The sequence below is a fragment of the Miniopterus natalensis genome, chromosome 2, assembly GCF_054644295.1.
Source record: "Miniopterus natalensis isolate mMinNat1 chromosome 2, mMinNat1.hap1, whole genome shotgun sequence".
NCBI lineage: Eukaryota > Metazoa > Chordata > Mammalia > Chiroptera > Miniopteridae > Miniopterus > Miniopterus natalensis.
The window spans coordinates 99,490,940-99,504,439 of record NC_142082.1 but is presented as its reverse complement, the minus strand read 5'-3'; positions in this window follow the sequence as shown (position 1 = coordinate 99,504,439).

The window sequence follows — 13,500 nt, the reverse complement described above, 5'->3', positions numbered from 1 at the left end:
AAAGAATCTACAGAACATTCTGCAGCTTTACTCAGCTCTTCCAACTCAAATATTTGTTTTATATCAGGAAATGGTTCAGGGCATAGGCACAATCTCACTAAGTACATGATTATGGCACCACGTGACCAACTAAGTGCCTCAGCTTGATTCAGGATTTCTCTAGTCTTAGCCAATCCTCTAATCAACACCTTTCAACAACAACAGCACCTGAGTCAGAACTAGTCTAAAGTCCTTCCTGGGCTAGCAACCCAACCACCTTATTTACTCCCTTTCTCTCCAGAGCCCAGAGCAGTCCAGCACCCCCTGCTGGTGACCATATCTCGCCTCTCTCTTGCTGGGTTTATGAGCCTGGACTGCCATAAACAATAGTGATTCAAAGACTTTCCTTCTCTACTTTACAAGAAGCCTCTCTTTGCTTGAAATACCCAGTGCCTGGTGCTGCCATGTCTTTCCTGCTCCCCTCTGCCTTCCTCTCAAATGGAGAAGGAAATTCCTTTGGGAGTGGTTGGGGGTGGATTATGAAATCCTTCCCTCATATTCTGGGTGCCACTGGGACGGATGGATTCCTGGCTGGAGGCAGGTGATGCTCTCGTGAGCTTTACACCATCACCTCTGAGCTAGTGTGCTTACAACATAGCTGAGACGTTGGAGGGGTTTGCCAGCTGTCTCATCAGATGGAATGCAAACAAATAGAGAAGAGAGCCCTGCTTTGCTCATAATACTCTGCTATTCCAGTGCCAGCCTCGGGCTCTCTCTCTGGGAGAGAGAGCTGCCCTCTGACCATCAGGACTCCTGGCACCTGTTTTCTGGGAGGAGAGCCCTTCTTCAGAAGAAGCTATCCTACCGAAGGCTTAGGACATCTGGTTCCCAGTTCTATTCAGCATGGTGTGGCCACAGAAAGTTGAGATGTGCTTTTTGAGGAAAAACATAGGCTTATCTGCTGAGAGAGAGAGAAAGAGAGAGACCCCTCTAAAAGCTGCAAAGCCCCAACACCAGAAATAAGGAAATCAGATTTGAGAACCTTGAAGGTGCCGGCTGAGCATATACACTCCCCCAGTCACTCATTCATAACTGCAATTCCTGCTAGGTGGGCAGGGGGGCTTTTATTCCACAATTGAAAATAAAACTTAAATGCCCATATGCCTTTGATGAAAAAACATGACTCTCAAACCCATCTAAATTGGAAGTCCCTGGTTTTAAATCCTTTCCTCAGATGGATAAGAAAAATGTGTTATGTCAGAGCTGGGCATAAACTCTGGCTACTTCAGAATTTTGCCTGGGACTTACTCTTCTTGTATTAAACAAATCAATTTACCTAGTGACCAGGGTAGACGTCCCCCTCTCCTCTATGAATGCTCTATCATCTTCCTTAGCTGTGCCAGAAGACATTTTCAATGCTAAGCTGCCAAGTTGTCTTTTAACCTGGCATTCCAGTAATACCAATCAAATACCAACGAACTTTAGAGAGTCACACAGTCAGTGAGCTGGCACTCAGGTTGAATACCCGTTTTACAGATAAGGAAGTGAATGCTGCTGGTGTGAGTGAGAGGCTGGTGGAGCTGAGACCACCAAGGCCATTTTTACTCAAGGGTTAGCCCAGGGTTTCACAGCTCTTTCTCTGCTTCTCCCAATGACCAACAACAAAACTACATCTCCATATTCCTCTCTGTCCCAGGCTCTGGCTTCTGACATGGGAATGGCCAAAATACTTCCTTTCAAGCTCTCTGTGTCATGGAAACTGTACTTGACTAGTTAGGACCCAACTGTCTGGAATTTGCAAATCTCTGGCACTCATGAAACACAGAGAAGCATTTTCTTCCTATAAAGCAGGAAAACTGGAATAATAAAGAGGAATCACACACTGAAGCCTGAAGCATGATAGTCAATTACGGCAACCTTCTTTCATCCTTGGAGAATAAAGACCTGGGAGGGCAGGTTTAAATCTAGAGCCAATCCCTTTCCTTGGGCTCTGAGTGGAGAGAGACCTTGGTATGAGGGTTTGCTTATCTTCCAGTTCCTTGTGCTGGGGTGGGGATGTGGGTTGTGTTTTAGGGAGTTTGCATTGTGTTGGCTGATGATCCTGAAGGAGGAGCCTAGAGGCACCACACACGCACATGCACACCCATGAACACGTATGCACACACACATGTTTATGGTTGCCATAAACCCTGGTGTTTGTTGCTACTGGCTGGCTCAGCAGAAAATTTGGCTGAGTTGAAAGACTATGTTTTGAAAGTAGGCATTGTAAAGAGCAAATACACTTTTCAGATTCAGAAAAATACCAGCAAAGGGGGAGCCAAAAGAGGAGGAAAGAAAATGTTTTTTTCTAATAATAAATTTAAAAGTCAGAGCTAGACTTCACCTGTTAGCCTTGATAACATAGCTTTGCCCTGTTCTTTTTCAATGCCTGCTGCCTGAAGTGAACCTGACGCCAGTCCTATGAGGCACACCCTCAGCTGGCAGCTGGATGGAAATTTTGTTTACAATACGTGTTCTGAATATGCCATGACTGACCAAGCATGATTGGGTAAAACCTCCAACCTGAAAGTCATCGGAATATCAGGAGTGTTTAGAAAAGCCGTATTTAGGAGTGGTTCATAACTTCTTGGAATAACAGTGCTTCTTCAAATGACATAATCAGTAGATGGCAGCTTTGGAGGGTGGGAGTAATTCAGGAGGTAGCTAGGAATCCTTAGATCTGAAAGAAGGAAGAACTAAAATGAATGCTTTCTTCAAAAGTTTGAATATTTCCTTAGATTTTAATGCAGCTTAAGTCAAAAGATGTAACCATGGACATTGTCATAGGGAATGGCTTTTTGGATTAATGCTATGGTGGCCAATTTAAAAGAATGACAGAGTGAATTCACAAGCTACAGAACTATAGATGGAATTAGATTTGGTCATTCTGACCGAAGAAAACAAATTGTGAGAGAAAAAGAATATAAGTTATTGTGAAATAGAGGTATATAAATCAGAAAATGAAAAATTTAGAGAAAGATGGTACCTTTTTAAAAGAGTTCATGATGCCCGGCTGGGCGTGGTTCAGCAGTTGAGCACCAACCTAGGATCCAGGAGTTCAAGGTTTGAGCCCCGGTCAGGGCACATGCCCGGGTTGCAGGCTCAATCCCAGTCAGCGAACGTGCAGGAGGCAGCTGATCAATGATGATGTTTCTATCTCTCTCTCTCCCTCTCCCTTCCTCTCTCTGAAATCAATAAAAATATAAGAGTTCATGATTCTCAATCTATATTTTAAAAGCTTCAGGATTGTTTCGATTTTGCCAATGGGTTTAAAGAACTTGTTTTAAATATTCTTAAAACAACATTAAGTCCTTTAAGCCTTTTCAGTAAGACATGGTGCCTTCACAGAAGAAAAGGAGTGACTGCAACATTAAAACAATTGTGGGATGCTGCACTCCCAGAAGTATGGTCATTGCTGGATCAGATTTTGAACTTCCAACTTCTAATAGACTTGAATTTTTAATATCACTTTTGTAGCTCCAAACAGTAGGGTCTCCACCATGGAGGTCATAGAGATTAAAGATATTTGGTTCCTCGAGTCGCATCAAGTTGGGCTACTCTTCAGAAAACAAAAGGTCTCATTTAGTGTAATCCCTGTAAAATAAAATCATTTTGTTATTAAACTCATGTTTTTTAGCCAGATGTCCCCCACATGCTTTAAAATCACAAGTAGGTTGATGAATAAAAATGTCAGGGTAGGACCTAGTGCCCAATATTTCTAAACTTGGATTTTTCTTCTTCAAGAAATTAGAATGTTGTTTACCTTCCTGGGAACAGAAGTAGTGAAAATTAGATTACAATGAAAAAGGTTAAGTGTTACATAAGCCCCATTTTAGAGGTGAGGAAACCCAGACCCAACCAGGGGGCCTAAATGAGCCCAGCAAAGGACAGATCCTGAATGCATGGGGCTGGGGCATGGCAGAAAAATTGGAATGAAGTTTTTGGTAAAACTATCTGGACTTTATCCCTATATTTCTTCATTTATTCAATTCAGTCTATTAAAAAGGAGCTCTGCAAATAAATTTTCTTCATAAAGAAGCTGATGTGAGATAACCACTTTTTAATTTCCAAAGCTATTTTTTTTTTTTTTTAATCAATATAACCAGAAATCTTGTTAAATTTGGGACACTGAGTTTGTCTGGGATGAAAAGATTGGGACACATTAGACAAAGCAGGGATTCACTTGCACCTGCCAGAAGACTGACTTCTGTAATAGTTTCTTACATATTCCTTAGACAGATATGCTCCGTACCCACTGGGGAAGAGAAGGGCAGAGTGTAAAAGGAGGGGATATATACACCGCACCCTGGCTTTGTCTTAGCCTGGCTTCCCTGGAAAGCAGAGCCTGAGTCAAGATCATGTGTCTACTACTCCATTATGAATGCCAACCCAAGGAGAGAAGAGTGAGGGGGCAGGGCAGAGAGGCAGAGAAGAGGGACAACCAATAAAAGGATGCCCAGCCAAGCTGGCCCCAGCTTCTTGTCAAGATCAACTGGTTATTTGATCTTGCAAGGCCATTTTTTCCTTAGTTTTATTTCATTTTCATGGTTAATTTAATTTCATTATTATTTTATTGAAGTATAGTTGACATATTATATTAGTTTCAAGTAAAAAGCATAGTGATTTGTTTTTAGATTCCACATATAAGTGAAATCTTTCTTTGTCTGACTTATTTCACTTAGCATAATATCCTTTAGGTCCATGTTGGCAAAATCACATTCTTTTTTGTATATGTATATATGTACCACACCTTTTTTATCTACTTGTCTATTGATGGGCACCTAGGTTTCTTCCATAACTTGGCTAGTGTAAATAATGCTGAAATGAACATAGGGGTGTATATATTACTTTGAATGTGTTTTAATTTTCTTCAGGTAAATACCCAGTAGTGGAATTGCTGGTTCATATGGAAGTTGTTTTTTTTTAATATTTTGAGGAAACTCTATACTGTTTTCCATAGTGCCTGCACCAATTTATAATCTCACCAACAGTGCACATCCTTGCCAGCACTTGCTGTTTGTTGATTTATTGAAAATAGCCATTCTGACAGGTGTGAGGTGATATGTGATTTTAATTAGTATTTCTCTGATTTTTAGTGACAGCGAGTATCTTTTCATACATCTATTTACCATCTGTGTATCTTTGGAGAGGTATCTATGTCCTCTGCCCATTTTTTAATTGGATTGGTTTTTTTGATGTTGAATTGTAAGAATTCCTAACATACTTTGGATTTTAATCTTGTAGTGGATATGTCATTTTTTAATATCTTCTCTCATTCAGTAGGTTACTTTTTAGTTTTGTTGATGCAGAAGATTTTAGTTTGATGCAGTCTCATTTGTTTATTATTGCTTTTCTGCTCTTGCCCTAGGAGACATACCCAAAAAGATATTGCTAAGACAGATGTCAAGAAGTTTGCTGCCTATGTTTTCTTCTAGGAGTTCTATGGTTTCAGGTCTTACATTCAAGTTTTTAATCTTTTTTGAATTTATCTTTTTATATGGTTTAAAAGAGTGGTCCAGTTTCTTTTCCGTCCTTCCTTCCTTCCTTCCTTCCTTCCTTCCTTCCTTCCTTCCTTCCTTCCTTCCTTCCTTCCTTCCTTCTTTCCATGTATCTGTCCAGTTTTCCAACACCACTTATTGAAGAGACTGTCATTTCTCCATTGTATATTCTTGCCTCCTTTGTTATAGATTAATTGACCATATAAAGTGGGGGGGGGGGATATTTCTGGGCTCTCTATTCTGTTCCATCAATCCATATGTCTGTTTTGGTGCCAATACCATGCCGTTTTGATAATTATAGTTTTGTAATATAGTTTGAAATCAGGGCGCATGATACTTCTTCCTTTGTTCTTTCTCAAGATTGCTTCAGCTATTCATGGTCTTTTGTGGTTCTATATAAATTTTAGGATTATTTATTATAGTTCTAAGAACACCATTGATATTTTGATAGGAATTGCATTGAATCTGTAGATTGCTTTGGGTAGTATGTACATTTTAATGATATTTATTCTTCCAATCCATGATCACAATATGTCCTTCCATTTATTTGTGTCCTCCTCAATTTATTCAAGATCTTATAGTTTTCAGTGTACAGGTCTTTCACCTCTTTGGTTAAATTTATTCCTAGGTATTTTATTCTTTTTATGCAATTGTAAATGGGATTGGTTTCTTAATTCCTTCTTCTGATTCTTTGTTATTAGTATATAAAAATGCAACAGACTTCTATATATTAATTTTGTATTCTGTAACTTTACTGAATTCGTTTATTAGTTCTAATAGTTTTTTGGTGGAGTCCTTAAGGTTTTCTATACATACTATCATGTCATCTGCAAATTAGGGCAGTTTTACAGTAATAACTGTGATGGGAAAAGTGACCAAAGACCTCAGAGATATGGAAAGGAAAGAATATGATGAGTGGTGTCTGATACAAACCTCTACTTAGATTTTTGCTGGAAACATGGCATCTTCAGTCATTGAGAATGAAATATTCAGGGGTTTTGGCATCTGTGGCTGATTGCTTATTGTTTCCCCAATGTCTATATTCTTCTTCTTCTTAATAACAAATCCCTAATTTATAATTGTGTTCATGGCTGCACAGGATAAAGGCTATATACATTTCCTAGCCTCTCTTACAGATAGGTGTACCCATGTAACTTAGTTCTGATCAGTAGGATGCAAGTGGAATTGGAGTGTGAAGTTTCTAGTAAGTGTCCTTAAATGGAAGGGGCATGCTTTACTTTGTCCTTTCCTTTTTCCTAGTGGCTGGAACGCAGATGTAATGGATATTACTCTTGTAGCTATTTTGGACCATGAGATGACCTTGAGAACAGAAGCTGAATGTAGCAAAGCAAAAATTATAAGGAGCCTAGGTTGCTGTCACCATAGAGTCACCAAACCACCTCTGAACTGTTTACCTCTAGCCTTTTTAGAACAGAGAAACCTAAACATTTGTCTTACCCAGGCCACTGTTATTTTGGGTTTTCTGTTTTTTCAGCCAAACTTAATTCTAAACTATATAGCATCCAGAGCAAGGAAGATATAAATAGAAGAGGAGCATGTGTATCCACCTTTAAAAGTGGCTCTCCCTTGCTCATGTCCCCTACCCTTGCTTTCTCATAACATCTTTGACTAGCCTGCCTTGTAATAACAGCAATAATAGCTACTGATGGAGAATCTTCTCCGAGTCAGGCACTTTCCATCTGCTATCTTAAAGAATACCTATAAAGCCTCTACAAAGTAGGTATGATTATGGCCATTCTCCATAACTAGTCAAATCCTGCCCTCAATCTTGTTCCATTCTATAAACAGTGGCCTTGTTGATTTTTTTCTATCTAGATTTTCTCATAGGCCCGTCTGCTTAGAAACTTTCCATGGTGTTTTAGTTATCTACTACTATCTAACAAATCACCACAAAACATAGTCGCTTAAAAACAGTAATAATTTCTGCTTCTGTTGATCGGGAATTCAGGACGTTCTCAGCCTGGCATCTGTCCTTAGGATCTCTCATGTGGTTGCAATCATAAGTTGGCTGGGGCTGCAGTCACCTGAAGACTTGATAGGGCAATTCAGTCTGCTCCTAAGATGGCCCACTCATGTGTTGGGGAAGCAGCTGTAGACTGGAAGGGGAGACACTTATCTCTTCTCCACATGGGTTTCTCCACAGGGCTGCTGGGTGTCCTCTGAGCATGGTTTTTCCAGAGGAAGTAATCCAAGGCACCCAGATGGAAGCTCTACTGCCTTCTGTGCCCTAGCCATGGAAGTCCCACCCATCACCTTCACATTTTAGTGGTTGAAGCTGCAAGTATCTGCCTGGGTTCTAGGGGAAAGGACATAGATCCCACCTCTGCATAAGGTAGGTAATTATCACTTGTGTAATGGATTATAAAGTTGACCCTTGAACAACACAGGGGTTTGTGGGTGTCTATCCTGGTGCAGTTGAAAATCCGCATATAACTTTTTACTTTCCATTTGGCTCTTCATGTCCTCAGATTTAACCAACTGCAGATTGAAAAATAGTATTTTTGATCCCCAGTTTGAAATCCATGGTTAGGAGTACAAAAATATTGTTCTTCATCCTGCAACAGAGTGTCAATGATCAATGACAATAGAACAAACAAACAAAAATGCAATTAGTTTTGAATGTCTAACATATGATGTGGTTTGCTCTTTCAGAGAGGATAGATCCTGCTTGTGTCCAACAAATCCCTGAGCAACTTACCTGAAGGCCCCCTATCTCCCAGCCTTGTGACTCTCACCTCAGGACTGGCTGTGTGCCGCTACTTTCCTGATTAGAGCATCTGATCAGCCACTCATTGTTATAAAGAGATGAAATCTGGGCTATCTCCTTTACACAGAGTTCTGGAACACTTTCTCTGGGGTCCTCCACAACTTCCTGAGTCAGGTAAGGCTGGTTTGGGTGGAAATGTCTCTCCCAAGCATTGAGTTACCGCTGTGAGGCAAATTCTGGCCACAGCAAAGATAGCATTTCTGCATTTCTATTGTGATGCATGTGTGGGTTTTCAAGGCAAGTTGCAAGCGTGTCTAGGCACAGGGATGTCTGTGTGAGCAGAGGAATGCTTCTGTGCCAGGAGAGCTGCAGGCTCTAAAAGTTCATAAAGCAGAAAATCTGATGAAAACCTAGGGAGTAGCCCATGGTCCTTTGCTGGCTCCTGACTGATTTGAAGACGTGGGCCATGCCCCCCTTCCCAATCCCCAGTCTCTCCAGCTGGGAGCCTGAGATCCCAATACTTGGCATGTTCCTTCCACCCACAGATGTTGTGCTGGAGATGTTTGCAGAGCACATGGGGTCCCTCTGATAAAAGGTGCACCCTGAGTACAAAGTATTATTGTCACATATTACACAATGTGGCTAAATATAGGAGTGTGCCATTCTGCTGGAGAGCAGAATGTCTCTTTAGCATTTTCCTGGGAGAAACAACTGGCCCAGTGGCAGGAGAGGAAGCAGCAGAAAGGAGCTAGTGTGCAGCAGCCTGCCTGAGAACAGGGTGTGGGTAAAAAAAGGGAGAGAAAGGCCCTTGGACTGGGCACCAAACACCAAAACCAGGAACAGAGAAAAGAGATCAAATATTGCAGAGCACATTGCATACACTGAGCTCAGTGGCACAACAAAGCTAGCGGTGGCACAGGGAGGACGCTGGGGTGCCCCAGCCTGCAGAGGTGCCACTCAAGGCTCTCTGTGGGTTCTTACTCAGTCATTGTGCTATGGCTGTTCTTCTTTATGCCCAAGCCCAAGCAGTAAGGACCAAGCATTCTCTCCATCCTATACTTTGTCCTCAAACCATCTTCCCAAAACACGTTCTTCCGCTTAATGTGAGTGGTGTCACCCACAGCCTAAAGCTCTGCTTGTTCCTCTTTTGGCCAGCAGCCGATTATATAGGTATTTGGAGGTGTCAGCTCTGAAATGTTAAAAATAAAATCAGGCTTTCCATCCTGGGATTTCTCATTTTTGTGCTTATAAATGGGCCCCACTGCAGTTTTCAACAATGAGCTAATAAGCTCTTATCCGAGCATTTTGGCTGTACCTGGAGCAGCAGGAGCAGACCTGAAGCGAATGCCTTCTCAGAACTGCCTGTCTGGGGAGCTGGTCACATCTTCACTCTATCAGAGACTCCCCAAATAGGGAAGCCCCAGGTAGGGACGGCAGGAGCACAGCAAAGTAGGGAGAGCCTCCTGGTAGAGGGCCATTTCGCCCAGTGAGCAGTGGGCACAGAGAGAGAGGCTGGGGCGCCCTAGCAGGTGTGAGGCAGCCTCCCTTCGCAGGCTGGAGGCATCAAGTTAAGGTCCAAGTGTAGAGGGCAGGACTTGGAAACTGCCCTGCAGCAGCTTCCTGGCCCTGTTGAAATGTTCTCACCACAAGCATGAGGTTCCGATTGGTGTTAAACACAATACAGTAGCAGTACCCCACTTTCCGAGGTTTTGTTTTCCATGGTTTCATTTACCCACTGTTAACTATGGCCCAAAAATATTAAATGGAAACTCCCAGAAGTAAACAACTCATAAGTTCTAAATTGCACACTGTTCTGAGTATTGTGATGAAATCTCGCACTATCCCCCTTTGTCCCTTCTGGGACATGAATTCTCCCTTTGTTCAATGTCCCATGCTGCATACACTCTCCACCCGTCAGTTACCTAGCAGCCGTCTCAGTGACCAGATCCACTGTTGTGGTGTTGCCATGCTTGTGCTCAAGTGACCCTTATTTTACTTACTAATGGCCCCAAAGAATAAGAATAAGAATAGTGATGCTAACAATTCAGACATGCCACAGAAACCGTGAAGTGCTTCCCTTCAGGGGTGGGGACCCTTTTTTCTGCGAAGGATCATTTGGATATTTATAACATCATTCGAGGGCCATACAAAATTATCAACTTAAAAATTAGCCTGCTATATTTAGTCAAACATTTAATTGAATTTATTGAATTTCGAGTCCCGCCTGCAGCTGCCTTGGCAGGGCCAGACCAAATGATTTCACCTGCTAGAAGTTCCCCACCCTTACTTTAAGTGAAAAGGTATGTGTAGGAAAGTATAGTATATATAGGGTTTGGTAAAATCTGTGGTTTTAGTCATCCACTGGAGGTCTTGGAATGTCTCCCTGTAGATAAGGGCGGCACTGTACACCTGGCATCCTGGCTCAGCTTCCTCCAATACTGCTCTTATGATGTCAGAAGTTGTTTTGGGCTGTGAAACAAACCTTTCAGGGTTTGGCCACTGTGTTTAAGCCAGTTAAGTGAGTCAGCTTTAACGAACCTCTAAAAAGGAAGGGAGAGGAAGCCTCAGCTTTCAGCAGGAGTAAGATGACATTGATAGCTGGTACTCAGCTTCCCACCCTTCTGTTGTCCTAATTGCCTGGTCCACTTCTGACCTCCCAGGTAGAAGGATCAAGGGGAGAGCAGAAGCAGCAGCCGGGGCTGCATCAGGGAGCCAGGATCCTCAAACTCAGCACACAGGCCGAATGGGACGTTCATGGAGTCTGCTTCCTCCTTGCCAGCTACCTCCCTACAATGTCGGTGCCATGAGGGCAAAGACTCAGTCTGTTTGGCTCATGCTGTGACCCCAGGGCCTAGAACTGGGCCAAAACAGAGTGTTCAGTAAATATTTGCTGAAAGGATAAACGAATCTGGTATTCTTCTAGTGGTTTCTTTCACTCCTGCTCATGGGCCCTCAAGGCTCCCCACTTACCTACTCCAGAATCTTCCCACACCATTCACTGTAATCCTCTCCTCTTCTTAACATTTTCGCTATCCATTGTCCCATTTCTAATGAACTATTGGTCTCAACCAATGGAGTTAGCCATCCCCAACAATGCTCAAGATAACCCCACTAACAAGGGCAAAAAATGCTTAAAATACATAAGTGTAGCTTTTCTTCTCTTTCCTCTGCCTCCCCATCATTTAAAAACTTTTATCAGGGAAATTTCCAAACAGAAGAAACTAGAAAGACTAGGGTAATGACCACCACCATCGAGTTTCAACAATTATCAACATTTTACCAATCCCCTTTCCTCTCTCCTCACCTCTTTGCTTTTGGGAAGTATTTTAATCCTCTAACTTTCTGAGTGCAGTTAGAGCTTCCCTACCTTCAGCACCACTCTTAGCCTGTTAGCCCCGTAAGGACAGGGGCACATAGCAGCCCAGTCATGTTCTGCTTCACGCGTCACACTCTTCTACTCTGTGTTGAGAGCTGTTTGAATCATACAGCTTTTATTGGGTTAAGTGCTGTTATTTAGAATCCAATCTGGCTCACTTCAGATGAGTTAGAGACTCCATATTTTTTTCTCCTTTCTCTTTTTCTTTCCTAGGCTAAAAATCAGAGTTGGCCAACCCCCACCCTCCCAACACTGTCGCCCCCATTCCATAGTGTGTTTCTTTTCTTTCTTTATTTTTCTCTAATCATACCTGAAGCATTTCACCAGCAACTCTTTATTAGCTAACCTCATGTCACCAGCCCAGGAGACATTCTGAAACTGACAGCAGTGATGAAATAGCCTAGGTCCAGACCACATCTTCTCTGCAAGATACTCAGGTACTGGAAAAGACCTGTGAGGCTCGTCAGCAAAGCTCTCCATCCCCTCCATGCCTGGAGGGACAGAAACAGATGGAGGGACATATCCAGGGATGAAGTACTTTACTGGGCCTGTCTAGCAGGTCTGCCTACTAGGCTTTGTTTACATATATGAAATTGGCAATTATTCTTTGTGTCAAAAATTTAAAAATTGGGCCCTGGTCAGGTAGCTCAGTTGGTTAAAGCATTGTCCTGATACTCCAAGGTTGCAAGTCGATCTTCAGTCAGGGCACATATAGGAATCAACCAATGAACGCATAAATAAGTGGACCAACAAATCAGTGTTTCTCTCTCTCTCTCTCCCACCCCTCTCTCTCTCAAATCAATAAATAAAAATTTCAAACATTAACATTTGTTACATACATATATTTCTTTCTTATTTGTAACATGGCATATAAGCTCAGCCCTGGGATGCTGTTTTGGCTGTTTCATCTTTGGGCAGAGAACAAATACTGTTTCCTCGATAGCATGCTGAAGTGTGTGTGGCATTGTTTGGGGATTCCCTTTGTGCCTTTCCCTACAGCCTACCAGATATAGAGCAGATGGGTGGGGCCCCAGGAGTTTCATACTTCACCTCCTTCAGTGAGAACTGCATCATCCAGTCAGTCAGCTCTTGCCACAGATGGCACCTGCTGTCCTGTAAACTTGCCTCAGCACAACAGGCACGTCTGCCAGTTGGGTTCCAGCATTCGTGTTCTCTTTAATTACCCAGCCCAACTCAGCCAGGGAACAGCTCCTGGTGTCCTCCTGGCTGTGCTCAGACCTTCCGCACCCTCACAAACTCCCCATAATGTAAACAACAATGGGCATGGAGCCAGTTGTCCGGGCCAGTGGACACAAAAGTGCCAGTGGGCTGAGTCAACCTTGTCTTCCCCTTGGTCTTCTCTTTAGTGACCCCCTACTTCCTTTTATGATCTCGTCCCACCTGCTGTTTGGAGGCTTCTGGTGGAGACACCCAACTAGGCCCAGACCTCAGGCACACCTGTGCCTTCCCCTTCCCTGGGCTCCCTTATCTGTGTGTGTGTTCAGTGCCCCAGGTCCTTGGGGCAGCACTCAGCCAGTGGGCTCTCAGAGGACAGATGCCTATGTGCTGAGCTGCCATGTTCACTTAAGAACCTGCCCAGTGTCCTGCCTTTCTTCATCATAACAGTGACATTTTTGAGTACTTACCATAAGCCAAGTACTCTATTCATATTAACTGAGGGGATAGGCTAAAGTGAAGACAGGTAGGGTAATGGCACTGAGTAAAAGTGGTACTGGCAACAAGATGGGCACAGAGTCATTTCCAGTTCTGCTACCATCTCTGGGCTCTGAGGCACCCTCCCTCAGCCCTGTCTGCCCCAGTCCCTCCACAATAGGACAGGAGTCCTCCATAGATACCTGCTGAGGTCCTCGTGAGACAGA